At 42.1% G+C, this 11,641-nt stretch overlaps 1 pseudogene; it reads right to left on the bottom strand.

Annotated features, from left to right (window-relative positions):
* Positions 1-2,734: 2,734 nt before the first annotated feature.
* On the bottom strand, positions 2,735-9,181 carry LOC123388953 (annotated as a pseudogene).
* Between the last annotated feature and the right edge of the window lie 2,460 nt (positions 9,182-11,641).

Genomic DNA, 11,641 nt, shown 5'->3' with positions numbered 1-11,641 from the left:
CCATTGATGTACTTTGGGGTTAAAGCCCCCTATTCTTGCTGTGCCATATCATCTTGTCTCCTTATGTCCATTAATATTTGCTTTATATATTTAGGTGCTTCAGTGTTGGGTGCATAGATATTTAGAATTGTTATATCTCCCTGTTGGATTTACCCCTTTGCATTATGTAATGTCTTTCTCTGTCACTCGTTACAGTCTGTGCTTTTTGTGTTTTTTTTTAAATATTTTATTTATTTATTTATTTATTTGACAGAGAGAAAGATCACAGGTAGACAGAGAAAGAGGGGGAAGCAGGCTCCCTGCTGAGCAGAGAGCCTGATGTGGGGCTTGATCCCAGAACCCTGAGATCATGATCTGAGCCCAAGGCAGAGGCTTAACCCACTGAGCCACCCAGGTGTCCCACAGTCTGTTTTTTAAATTCCATTTTTTCTGATATAACCATTTCTTCTCTGGGTTGTTATCATTTTGTTTGTTCGGTTATTTTTTGCTTCCAAACACATGCATCTACGTTTTCCATACCTTAGCTTTTACTCTGCATGTATCTCTACATCTGAGATGATCTCTTCTGGGCACCATACAGATAGGTCTTGCTTATTTATCCATTCTCTACCTTGTTATTTGATTGGAATATTTAGGCTCTTTACATTTAACGTAATTATTCACACATATGTCCTTATTGAAATTTTGTTATTTGTTGTCCGGTTGTTTGTAGTTTTCTGTTCCTGTCTCCTTACCTTCCTGCTTTTCTTTGTGACTGATGAGTTTCTATAGTGCTGTTTGGCATTCTCTTTTTTAAAATTTTGTATATCCACTACAGATTTTAGGTTTTCCATTACCCTGATGTTCTTATATAATATCCTGCATTATAGCAGTGTATATGAATTAGACAGTCACTTGAGTCTAAACACATTCTTTACACATCCCTGGGTGGCTCAGTTGCTTAAGCCTCTGCCTTCAGCTCTGGTCTGATCCCAGGGTCCTGGGATCAAGCCCTACATCCAGCTCCCGGCTCAGCAGCCTGCTTCTCTCTCCCTCTGCCTGCTGTTCCCCCTTCTTGTGCTCTCTCTCTTTCTCTCTCTGTCAAATAAAAAAAAAAAAAAAAACCTTTAAAAAATAAATACATTCTTTAAAAAAAAATTCTCTTCCTTTTTCCTTATCTATTCCATATATTATGTACATGCTATCATATTGACATTTTTTTTGTATTTTACATCTTTTAACTCATAACTTAGTTATACAATTTCTGGCTGCTCATTTTCCATTTATTTATTTATTTATTTATTTATTATTTGCCTATTTATTTGACAGACAGAGATCACAAGTAGGCAGAGAGAGAGAGAGGAGAAATCAGGCTCGATCCCAGGACCCCGGGACCATGACCTGAGCCAAAGGCAGAGGCTTTAACCCACTTATCCACCCAGCACCCCTCATTTTCCATTTTTTTAAAATGTCAGTTTCACATTTATTTTAAGAATGTTTTGGCGGTGGTAAACTTCTTTAGCTTTCATTTCTATAGGAAGATGTTGATCTCTCTTTCAAATCTGAACAATAGTCTTGTCAAGTACATTCTTCTTGGTTATAGTTCTTTTTCCTTTCAGGACTTTGTATATATCATGCCACTCATTCCAGCTTGCAGAGAGCTTCAGTTATTTTGACACTGTTAAGATGAAGAGGTTCACTGAGTTATCTTCTGCTGCAGGGTAAAATTTTTTGCTTGTTTGCTACCTGGAAAGATGTGGAATATGACAACACACACACACACACACACACACACACACACACACAGTCATAGTATTCTTTTGGCCTTTCAAAATTTTCCTTCCTCCTCTAACCAGGATTACTCTAGCTGGTGGGCTGAGTTTTGCCCTGGCAGCCTGCTATGAGGCGTCAAAGGGTACAGTGGGAATGTTCACCATCCTCTGAGCCCACACATCTGCCCCTCGGTGATCACAGCCCCTCTCAAGAGATTGTCATCCCATAACCCAAGTATCAAAACATAGGTGCCCTGAGAATACCTTAAGGAACCCCCAAGGGGTGGAGCATGCTGATGTCCACCCTGAGGTCAGCTGCACAGTGCATGTGACAGTGGGCCCTCTCCCAGCACCCTCTGAGTAGGAGATCCACTCTGATTCTAATGTCTGAGATTCCAAGTTAAGTGAGGAGGCATCACTCCCACCAAAGCCCTGAGCTATATAAAGGCAAAGGACTCACAAACAAGGAAAAAGATATTCTTATAGACACTTGGAGAAATTTTATTACACTCATTAATTAACAATGAGTAAATAAGAAATTAAAAGAAAAGCAAGTGCAGAGTAGGCTCCCCTGGAAGTGCCCCTGTGTAAGTGGCGGGGGCATGTCTCCAGGAAGGTCCGCGTGCAGTTACCCTAGAAACGCACGGAATCTGGCGCAGATGTGGTTACAACCCGCACAGTTCTTTTTCCTAATGAGCTCTGAGCCTGTCTGAGGGCCCTCTGGCACGACACCATGGAAGTAGTTGAGGCCACGGCAGCTCAGCTTGAAACTCTGAAATTTAATGGCACCGGTTTGGGGTATGGCCAAGATCAAGCAGTGCAGTCTCGGAGCTGTATACCTGTCCCGGGGTCATGGCCGTCACTGCAGTCGCATGAGGTGTCCCTGGGCAGCAGACAGGACGTGGAGGTTCCGCCTGCCAAGGGGCAGCCACCTGAATTCCCTCCACAGTCAAGGCCAGGACCTCCCCCTGCAGGGAACTGCGTCACCGCCCCTGCGCCTCCTCTTTCTCATCATCTTCCTCTTGTATATCACTTCCTCCACTGCTGTCAGATGGAGAAGATGACTGACAAACTGAGAAGGAAAACACGAATTTTCTTCTTAAAACAAAAGATGAATTACTCCTTAATGAACTACCTTCTGTTGAAGAACTCACTATTATTCTGCATGAATATACTGATTTAAAGCCCTTTGGGATGGTTTCAAGTATCATTGAGCAATTGGTAATAATTCCATTAATGATTAACCTACCTCCAGTTAAAGGGAATGTAATGTTTTTTTGAGACTGTAATTTTTAAAAGCAATCAACAGGCAGCAGGAAAGATATTTGAAATATGTGAACCTGTTGCACATCCATTTATGTGTCACAGTTTAATTCTTCAGAGCACATTGAGAGTAAAGGTCTGAAAATTAAGGACACTATGTATTTTGCTTCATCAGTGGAAGACTTCACTCAGTACATATTCACAGAAATGCCCAGAGTGTCTCAATCACATTCCTCAGTCCCTGCGATGTCAGTGAATCATTTTCCAAGAGCAAGTGTGACCTGAGAGAATGTACCCACTCTCTCAGGCACATGTAGGTCAGGCCCATCCAAGGTCAAGGCTGAAATGGGCAAACTGGGTGGAAGGGATGTGAGTGCCAAGTTATGGGAAAAGGCCTGGAGAACTGGCACTTTGGGCTCTCACCTTGAAAGCGTCAAGGGAGAGAGGCCTGGGGCAGTAAAAGCAAAAGAGATCCTGACCAAACCTGAGAGGCTAATTGGAATCAGCCTGTGTCAGAGTCTCTGTCAGAGAAACTTATCTGCAAAGGCTGGACTGTATGCTGAAACCATGAGGCCAGGATCCAGCTCTCTGCTGACCTTCACCAAATAATCAGGCCCACCGTTCACCAGGTGCCATTTCATTCTGAACATTATGTACTTTATTTCAATAAATAATTTACTCTAATCCTCAGAGGAGAGTCTTTCCTCATTTTAAATCTGAGTGACAGAAACTCAAGGTTCATTTGGTTGTGTGGCCAAATCCTACAGGAGCCAGGTGTACCCCAAGCTCAGCTGAGCTCTAAACAGAAGGCATCAGATTGGGAGCACCAGCAATAGGAGTGCTCCAGAGATCAGACAGGCAGGAGGGGAGACAGAGATCATATTCGAACTTCTACCCTAAATAAGGGAATTTCTATTAGAAAGCTTTGAACTTAACTCTCTTAACATGTTTCTTGAATTTCTTTTTATAATCTGTATAATGTCTGTAAATATTTATTAGCTGCACATTGAAAATATATTCTGAAAGGAGTAGATGATCCAAAGAGTTCATTGTTCTGCTTGTGTTTCTCCAGTGTTCCCAGCACCATTTCTTTTTTTTTTTTTTTTTTTTTTTTTTTTTTTTTTTTTTTTTTTTTTTTAATTTTTTTATTTTTATAAACATATATTTTTATCCCCAGAATGGGAGAAGATATTTGCAAACGACATATCAGATAAAGGACTAGTGTCCAGAATCTATAAAGAACTTAGCAAACTCAACACCCAAAGAACAAATAATCCAATCAAGAAATGGGCAGAAGACATGAACAGACATTTCTGCAAAGAAGACATCCAGATGGCCAACAGACACATGAAAAAGTGCTCCATATCACTCGGCATCAGGGAAATACAAATCAAAACCACAATGAGATATCACCTCACACCAGTCAGAATGGCTAAAATCAACAAGTCAGGAAATGACAGATGCTGGCGAGGATGCGGAGAAAGGGGAACCCTCCTCCACTGTTGGTGGGAATGCAAGCTGGTCCAGCCACTCTGGAAAACAGCATGGAGGTTCCTCAAAATGTTGAAAATAGAACTGCCCTATGACCCAGCAATTGCACTATTGGGTATTTACCCTAAAGATACAAATGTAGTGATCCAAAGGGACACATGCACCCGAATGTTTATAGCAGCAATGTCCACAATAGCCAAACTATGGAAAGAACCTAGATGTCCATCAACAGATGAATGGATCAAGAAGATGTGGTATATATACACAATGGAATACTATGCAGCCATCAAAAGAAATGAAATCTTGCCATTTGCAACAACATGGATGGAACTAGAGCGTATCATGCTTAGCGAAATAAGTCAAGCAGAGAAAGACAACTATCATATGATCTCCCTGATATGAGGAAGTGGTGATGCAACATGGAGGCTTAAGTGGGTAGAAGAATAAATGAAACAAGATGGGATTGGGAGGGAGACAAACCATAAGTGACTCTTAATCTCACAAAACAAACTGAGGGTTGCCGGGGGGAGGGGGTTTGGGAGAAGGGGGTGGGATTATGGACATTGGGGAGGGTATGTGATTTGGTGAGTGCTGTGAAGTGTGTAAACCTGGTGATTCACAGACCTGTACCCCAGCACCATTTCTTGAAGGGACTATACTTTTTATTCAGTCTTCTTGGCTTCCTTACCTATTATTGGTTGACCACATGTGTTGGTATTTAATTCTGGGCTCTCTATTCTGTTCTATTGGTGCATAGGTTGCTTTTTTTGCCATTACCACATTGGATTCTGTTACTATGGCTTTGAGGTATGGTTTGAAATGAAGAAATGTGCTACCTCCAGCTTTGCTCTCTTTTTGCAGGATTGCTTTGGTTTTTTAGTCTCCTATGCTTCCACACAAATTTCAGAATGATTTCTTCTAATTTTGATTGAGATCACATTGACTCTGTAATGGCTTTGTGTAATATGGTCATTTCAACAGTATTAATTCTTCAAATCATAAACATGGGATGTGTTTCCATTTGTTTGTGTCTCCAACTTCTTTCAGGAAAGTCTTATAGTTTTCATTGTAAAGGTCCTTCACTTCCCTGGTTTCTTATATTCCTATGTTGTTGTTTTTGATGCTGTTTTCATTTTCTGATGTTTCACTGTCAGCGTACAAGGATGCCACTGATTTTTGTAAGTCAATTTGTAATATGTCACTTTATTGAATCATTGATTACTTTCAACAGATTTTTTTTAATTGACTCTTCAAATTTTTCTGTATGTAAGATAATATTTGCAAAGAGTGACGTTTTCACTTCTTCCTTCCTGATGTCGAAGGATTTTCTTTCTTTCTCTTGCCTAATTGTTCTAGCTAGGACTTCCACTACTATATTGAGTAGAGGTGGTGACACTGTCCTTCCTTGTTATGTTCCTATTCTTAGAGGAAATGCTTTCAATTTTTCTTCATTGAGTGGGAGGTTTGCTGTGGGTTTCCTGTAGGTGGCCTTTATATGTAGAGGTATGCTCCTTCTATATCCAATCTATTAAGAGTTTTATCATAAAAGAATGGTATATTTTGTCTAATTTCTTTGAGCAACTTTTGAGACGATCATGTGATTTTTGCCTTTCATTTTCTTGGTGTATTGAATTACACTTATTGATCTTTGTAGGTTCAACTATGCTTGCATCCCACAGATAAATCCCATTTAGCCATGGTGTCTAATTTTTTTCATGTGTGAACTCAGTTTGATAACACTTTGCTGAGAATTTTTCCATCTATATTCATCAAGGATTCTGGTTTATTGCTTTTTTCTTATGGCAGTGTCCTTATCTGGTTTGCTATCAAAATAATACTGCCGTTGTAGAATGAATTTGAAATTGTTGCCTCCTCCTTAACATTCCGGAAGAGTTTGAGGAGTATTGATATTAATTTTCCACTGCATGTTCGCTAGAATTCACTAGTGACGTCATTTGACCACGAGGTTTCCTTTTGGGCATTTTGGGGTTTTTGTTTTGTTTTTAATTTTTAATTGTTTTTTAATTGTTTTTAATTTTTAAATAAACATATAATGTGTTTATCCCCAGGGGTACAGGTCTGTGAATCACCAGGTTTACACACTTCACAGCACTCACCATAGAAACTTTTTTAAATTTTTTAATAAACGTATAATGTATTATTATCCCCAGGGGTACAGCTCTGCGAATCACCAGGTTGATAGACTTCACAGCACTCACCATATCACATATCCTCCCCAATGTCCATAGCCCCAATCCCCCTTCCTACCCCCCTACTCCCAGTCACCCTCAGTTTGTTTTGTGGCAGTAAAAATCTCTTATGGTTTGTCTCCCTCCCAATCCCATCTTGTTTCATGTATTCTTTCCCTACCCCCCCCAAACTCCCCACGTTGCCTCTTCACTTCCACATATCTGGGAGATCATATGATAGCTGTCTTTCTCTGATTGACTTATTTCTCTAAGCATAAAACCCTCTAGTTCCACCACATTGTCGCAAATGGCAAGATTTCATTTTTCTTTGATGACTGCATAGTATTCCATTGTGTATATATACCACACCTTCTTGATCGATTTGTCTCTTGATGGACATCTAGGTTCTTTCCATAGTTTGGCTATTGGGGACATTGCTGCTATAAACATTTGGGTTATGTGCCCCTTCTGATCACTATGTTTTTATCCTTAGGGTAAATACCCAGTAGTGCAATTGCTAGATCGTAAGGTAGCTCTATTTCAACTTTTTCAGGAACCTCCATGCTGTGCCCAGAGTGGTTGTACCAGCTTGCATTCCCATTAACCATATAGGAGGGTTCCCCTTTCTCCGCATCCTCGCCAGCATCTGCCAGGCACTCCAGCCAGGGCTGCCACAATCTCATTACAATAACGTGGGAGGACTCTCCTGCGAGGATGATGTTGGGCCCTGAGCCATGGCAGGAACAGAAGGTTAAGCTGTGGTGGTTGAGGGCATGGGGGTCCTGGAAGCCACTAACTGGCCCCTTGTCCCCTAAAAATAAAGGCCCCTCAGAAAAGCTGGGGGGTCCAACACCAGGCTTGTTGATGGGCTTCCATGCTAAACCATTCCTGCTGCTGAGATAGAGTGTGTGCATGCCAGGGGACAAACAAATCAGAGCAGCAGTCATCAAAAAGCACGCTGTGAGGAAACAGGTTTCCCAGGCTGAAGTCCCTCACTGGCTGATGGTAAAATGCTTGCTCATGCCCATTGAGCTGGGTGGGTATAGTGTCCCACAGTGTGGTGGGCAGCCCCTGGGCAGGCACATTGGCAGGCTGGTCAGGCTGGTCAAAACACCTGCAGGTCTGAGAGGACATCGCTGGATGCTATAGAGGCTTTGGGGTAGGTATCTGGGTGGGCAGAACCAAATTTGGGGGGCTTTATGGGAATGGAGGCAGCCTCTGATCAGTGGACAATGTGCTGATATCTGGGGGACACCCTGAGTGATGCAGGACAAGGCATGTGGCATTGTTGTCAAAAACTTTTTGGGCAGCCGCTCTTGGGTATCAGCTGGGCCCTTGGGCAACCTCAAGCAGCTGAGGGGCACATGGTAGTGACAGGAAGGGATTCCAAGGGGAGAAGCTGGGTAAGGGGGTTACCCAGCACAGGAGAAGAAGCAGAGGGGGAGGAATTGGAGAATGTGAGAACCAGAGCACTGAGTGAGGAGGGAGAAGGCTGATAGTGAGGGATAGCTATCAGAGCCTCGAATATGGGGATGGGGGAATGCTCCAAGAAACCTAGGGGTTAGGATTGCTCAGGAAAGGCCACAGGATGTGTAGCTGAGCAGGGAGTAAAGTCCTCTCTCATCAAAGCCAAGGTGGTCCAGGCACTGGCTCCCACTGATCCTGAGGTGGATCATGCTAGGTCTTAATTTGGAGGTACTGATAGCCTCACTCAGGCTGGGGTAAGCTGTCTCCTCAGGGCCCTGGGGGATGGGAAATGCCAGGGGAAAGTGAAAGATGGTGAGATCAGGTAAGGAGCTTCCTGTGTTCATGGCTGGTGAAAGGGCAGGCACATTGGCAGGCTGGTCAGGGAGCACGTGGTGATCTCATTAACATCAGATAACTGTTAATTCCAGGGAGTTCACAGGACAAAGATCAGGACGAACATAGGAACAGCTTCCAAGAATGGCATGGCTTCAACAATTCTTTGTCCTCTAACAAGTTTTCTTCAATAACAGGGGCTTTGGAGTGCACTTTGCCATTCAGAAAACCTCCATGGTGACTGTGCAAGATGCTAGGAGAGGCAGGGCCTGCTTAAGTGTCCTGAGGGCTAGGGTTCCTCATACTGGTGTGAAGTCAGAGTCAGTACTTGTCTTATTCAGTCAGATGGTAGTAGAAAGAACAGTCCCTTCTCAGCAGGGATATTGTCCCAGGGCACATCCTCCACCAGCTGGGCTCTGGGGGGAAGAGACAAATAGGCAGGTCCAAAGGGAGAGCTCTCTTTCTGGAAGGGATAGCAGTGGAGTAGGGATGAGATTTTTCTGGAATCTCACTGTAGCTGTTCCAAGTTCCTGGTGCCCAGATATCCACAATGAATACAGAGGCAAGGTGAGAGGCCTCTTGGAACTCAGCCAGGTCAGAGCTAATCTGGTTATCAGTGGGAAGAGAATGGCCATAAGGAGAGCTCCTTTGTATGCCATGTGCAATTTGGGGGCCTGTAGGCCCCATGTGATCCTCAACCCCAGGTTCTCAGGTGTTTGTGCCTCCCCTACAAGCCCGTCTTCCTGACCTTCAGCCTCCACCTGTGCCTCTCAAATGACTATACTGGTCTGTTCAGATTGTCTCCATCTTCCTAAGTCACTCTTGTTCAGTTGTGTGTTTCTAGGAATGTACCCATTTCCTTTTTTTTTTTTAATTTATTTATTTTATATTTATTTTCAGCATAACAGTATTCATTATTTTTCCACCACACCCAGTGCCCCATGCAATCCGTGCCCTCTATAATACCCACCACTTGGTACCCCGACCTCCCACCCCCCGCCCCTTCAAAACCCTCCGATTGTTTTTCAGAGTCCATAGTCTCTCATGGTTCACCTCCCCTTCCAATTTCCCCCAAGTCTCTTCTCCTCTCTATTTCCTCATGGCCTCCATGCTATTTGTTATGCTCCACAAATAAGTGAAACCATATGATAATTGACTCTCTCTGCTTGACTTATTTCACTCAGCATAATCTCTTTCAGTCCCGTCCATGTTGCTGAAAAAGTTGGGTATTCGTCCTTTCTGATGGAGGCATAAAACTCCACAGTGTATATGCACCACATCTTCCTTATCCATTCGTCCGTTGAAGGGCATCTTGGTTATTTCCATAGTTTCGCAACCGTGGCCATTGCTGCTATAAACATTGGGGTACAGATGGCCCTTCTTTTCACTCCATCTGTATCTTTGGGGTAAATACCCAGGAGTACAATGGCAGGGTCATAGGGAAGTTCTATTTTTAATTTCTTGAGGAATCTCCACACTGTTCTGCAAAGAGGCTGCACCAACTTGCATTCCCACCAACAGTGGAAGAGGGTTCCCCTTTCTCCACATCCCCCAGCATATGTTGTTTCCTGTCTTGCTAATTTTGACCATTCTAACTGGTGTAAGGTGATATCTCAATGTGGTTTTAATTTGAATCTCCCTGATGGCTAGTGATGATGAACATTTTTTCATGTGTCTGATTTGTATGTCTGCATTGGAGAAGTGTCTGTTCATATCTTCTGCCTTTTTTTGATATGATTGTCTGTTTTGTGCGTGTTGAGTTTGAGGAGTTCTTTATAGATCCTGGATATCAACTTTTAGATATATAATTTGTTGGTATGCAATTATTCATAGCTTTCATGATTCTACATATTCCTATCCTATTGACTGTAATAACCCTCCTTTATTTCTTCTTTTTTTATTATATTATATTAGTCACCGTACAGTACTATGTCTCTCTCTCTTTTTTTTTTTTTTAGAGTAGCTAACTTTTTGCCAGTTTGTGTTCATCATCTTCTAGAACCTGCTTTTAGTTTCACGGATCCTTTCGGTTGTTTTTTTTTGGTCTCTATTTCATTTACTTCTGCTCTGATTTTAGTATTTCTTCCCATGTTAACTTGGGGATTAATTTGTTCCTCTTTTTCTAGTTTGTTGAAGTGTAAAGGTAGATTGTTTATTTGAGATCTTCCTAATTTTTTTGTTGCTCTAAACTTCCTCTCTGAACTGCTTTTACTGCAACCCACAAAATTTGATATATTGTATTTTCATTTTCACTTGTTGGAGACCATTATTTTATTTCCCTTTTGATTTCCTCTTTGACCTATTGATTGTGTTACCAAACTCAGACTAGTTGAGCACCCAATGCCCAGTAAGCCAATGTCTGAGACATGGGTGTTGAGGCAAAGAAAGCCTCATTATCACAAGGAAAGCCCAGTGAGAAGGCTGGCTATCATTCCCAAAGCTGCATTGCCCTCTGGAGGAGAAGGGACAGCCACTACTTGTTTTGGGAAGGAGGTGAATGTATGAGAGGAGGATGAGGTGTTCCTGGAAACTTTGAGACAGTGGGCCTTGAAACAATCTGGAGCTCTATATTCTTCTGGAAAATAAGGCATCCCATTCAGGACCTGGAATGATCAGGTATGTCAGATAATTTTGAGACAAATGTTTCTTTCCACTCCCCATTAGGTTCCTATAATCAGTGGGTAAACAGGGAGTCGGGGTAAAAAGCAAAGTAAATGATTGATCATGCATGAGGTTAAGTAATGTGTAAACGTCCTTAGTAGGGAATAAAACGTGACGTGCATGTAAGTTAATAATGCACCTAAGACAATATTGTTCTGCATATGCTTTCAAGACTAGCCCAAAAACCAGGTATTTGGCTTCAGTTGTTTAAAACTTTGTCATCTCTCTCCCACATATTTTTAGGTCTACTCAGTTTCCTCTTGTTCATTTTTTACTTTCATACCAACTTGGTCACAGAAGTTGGCTGATATGGTTTCAATCTTCTTAATTTTGATAAGATTTCTGTGTCCCATCAGGGGATCCATCCTGGAGAACATTCAAGGTATACATGAGAAGAATATGTATTCCTCTGCAGGTGGACAGAATGTTCTGTAAATGTCTGTAATTTTTTTCTGAAGTGTGGTTATGCTCTGTTTCCTTACTGAT

Source organism: Mustela putorius, unplaced genomic scaffold (assembly GCF_011764305.1).
Source record: "Mustela putorius furo isolate JIRA1106 unplaced genomic scaffold, ASM1176430v1.1 tig00003929_pilon_pilon_pilon, whole genome shotgun sequence".
Classification (NCBI taxonomy): Eukaryota; Metazoa; Chordata; class Mammalia; order Carnivora; family Mustelidae; genus Mustela; species Mustela putorius.
Note: the sequence above shows the minus strand (reverse complement) of the source record. Positions and strands in the feature narration are given on the sequence as shown.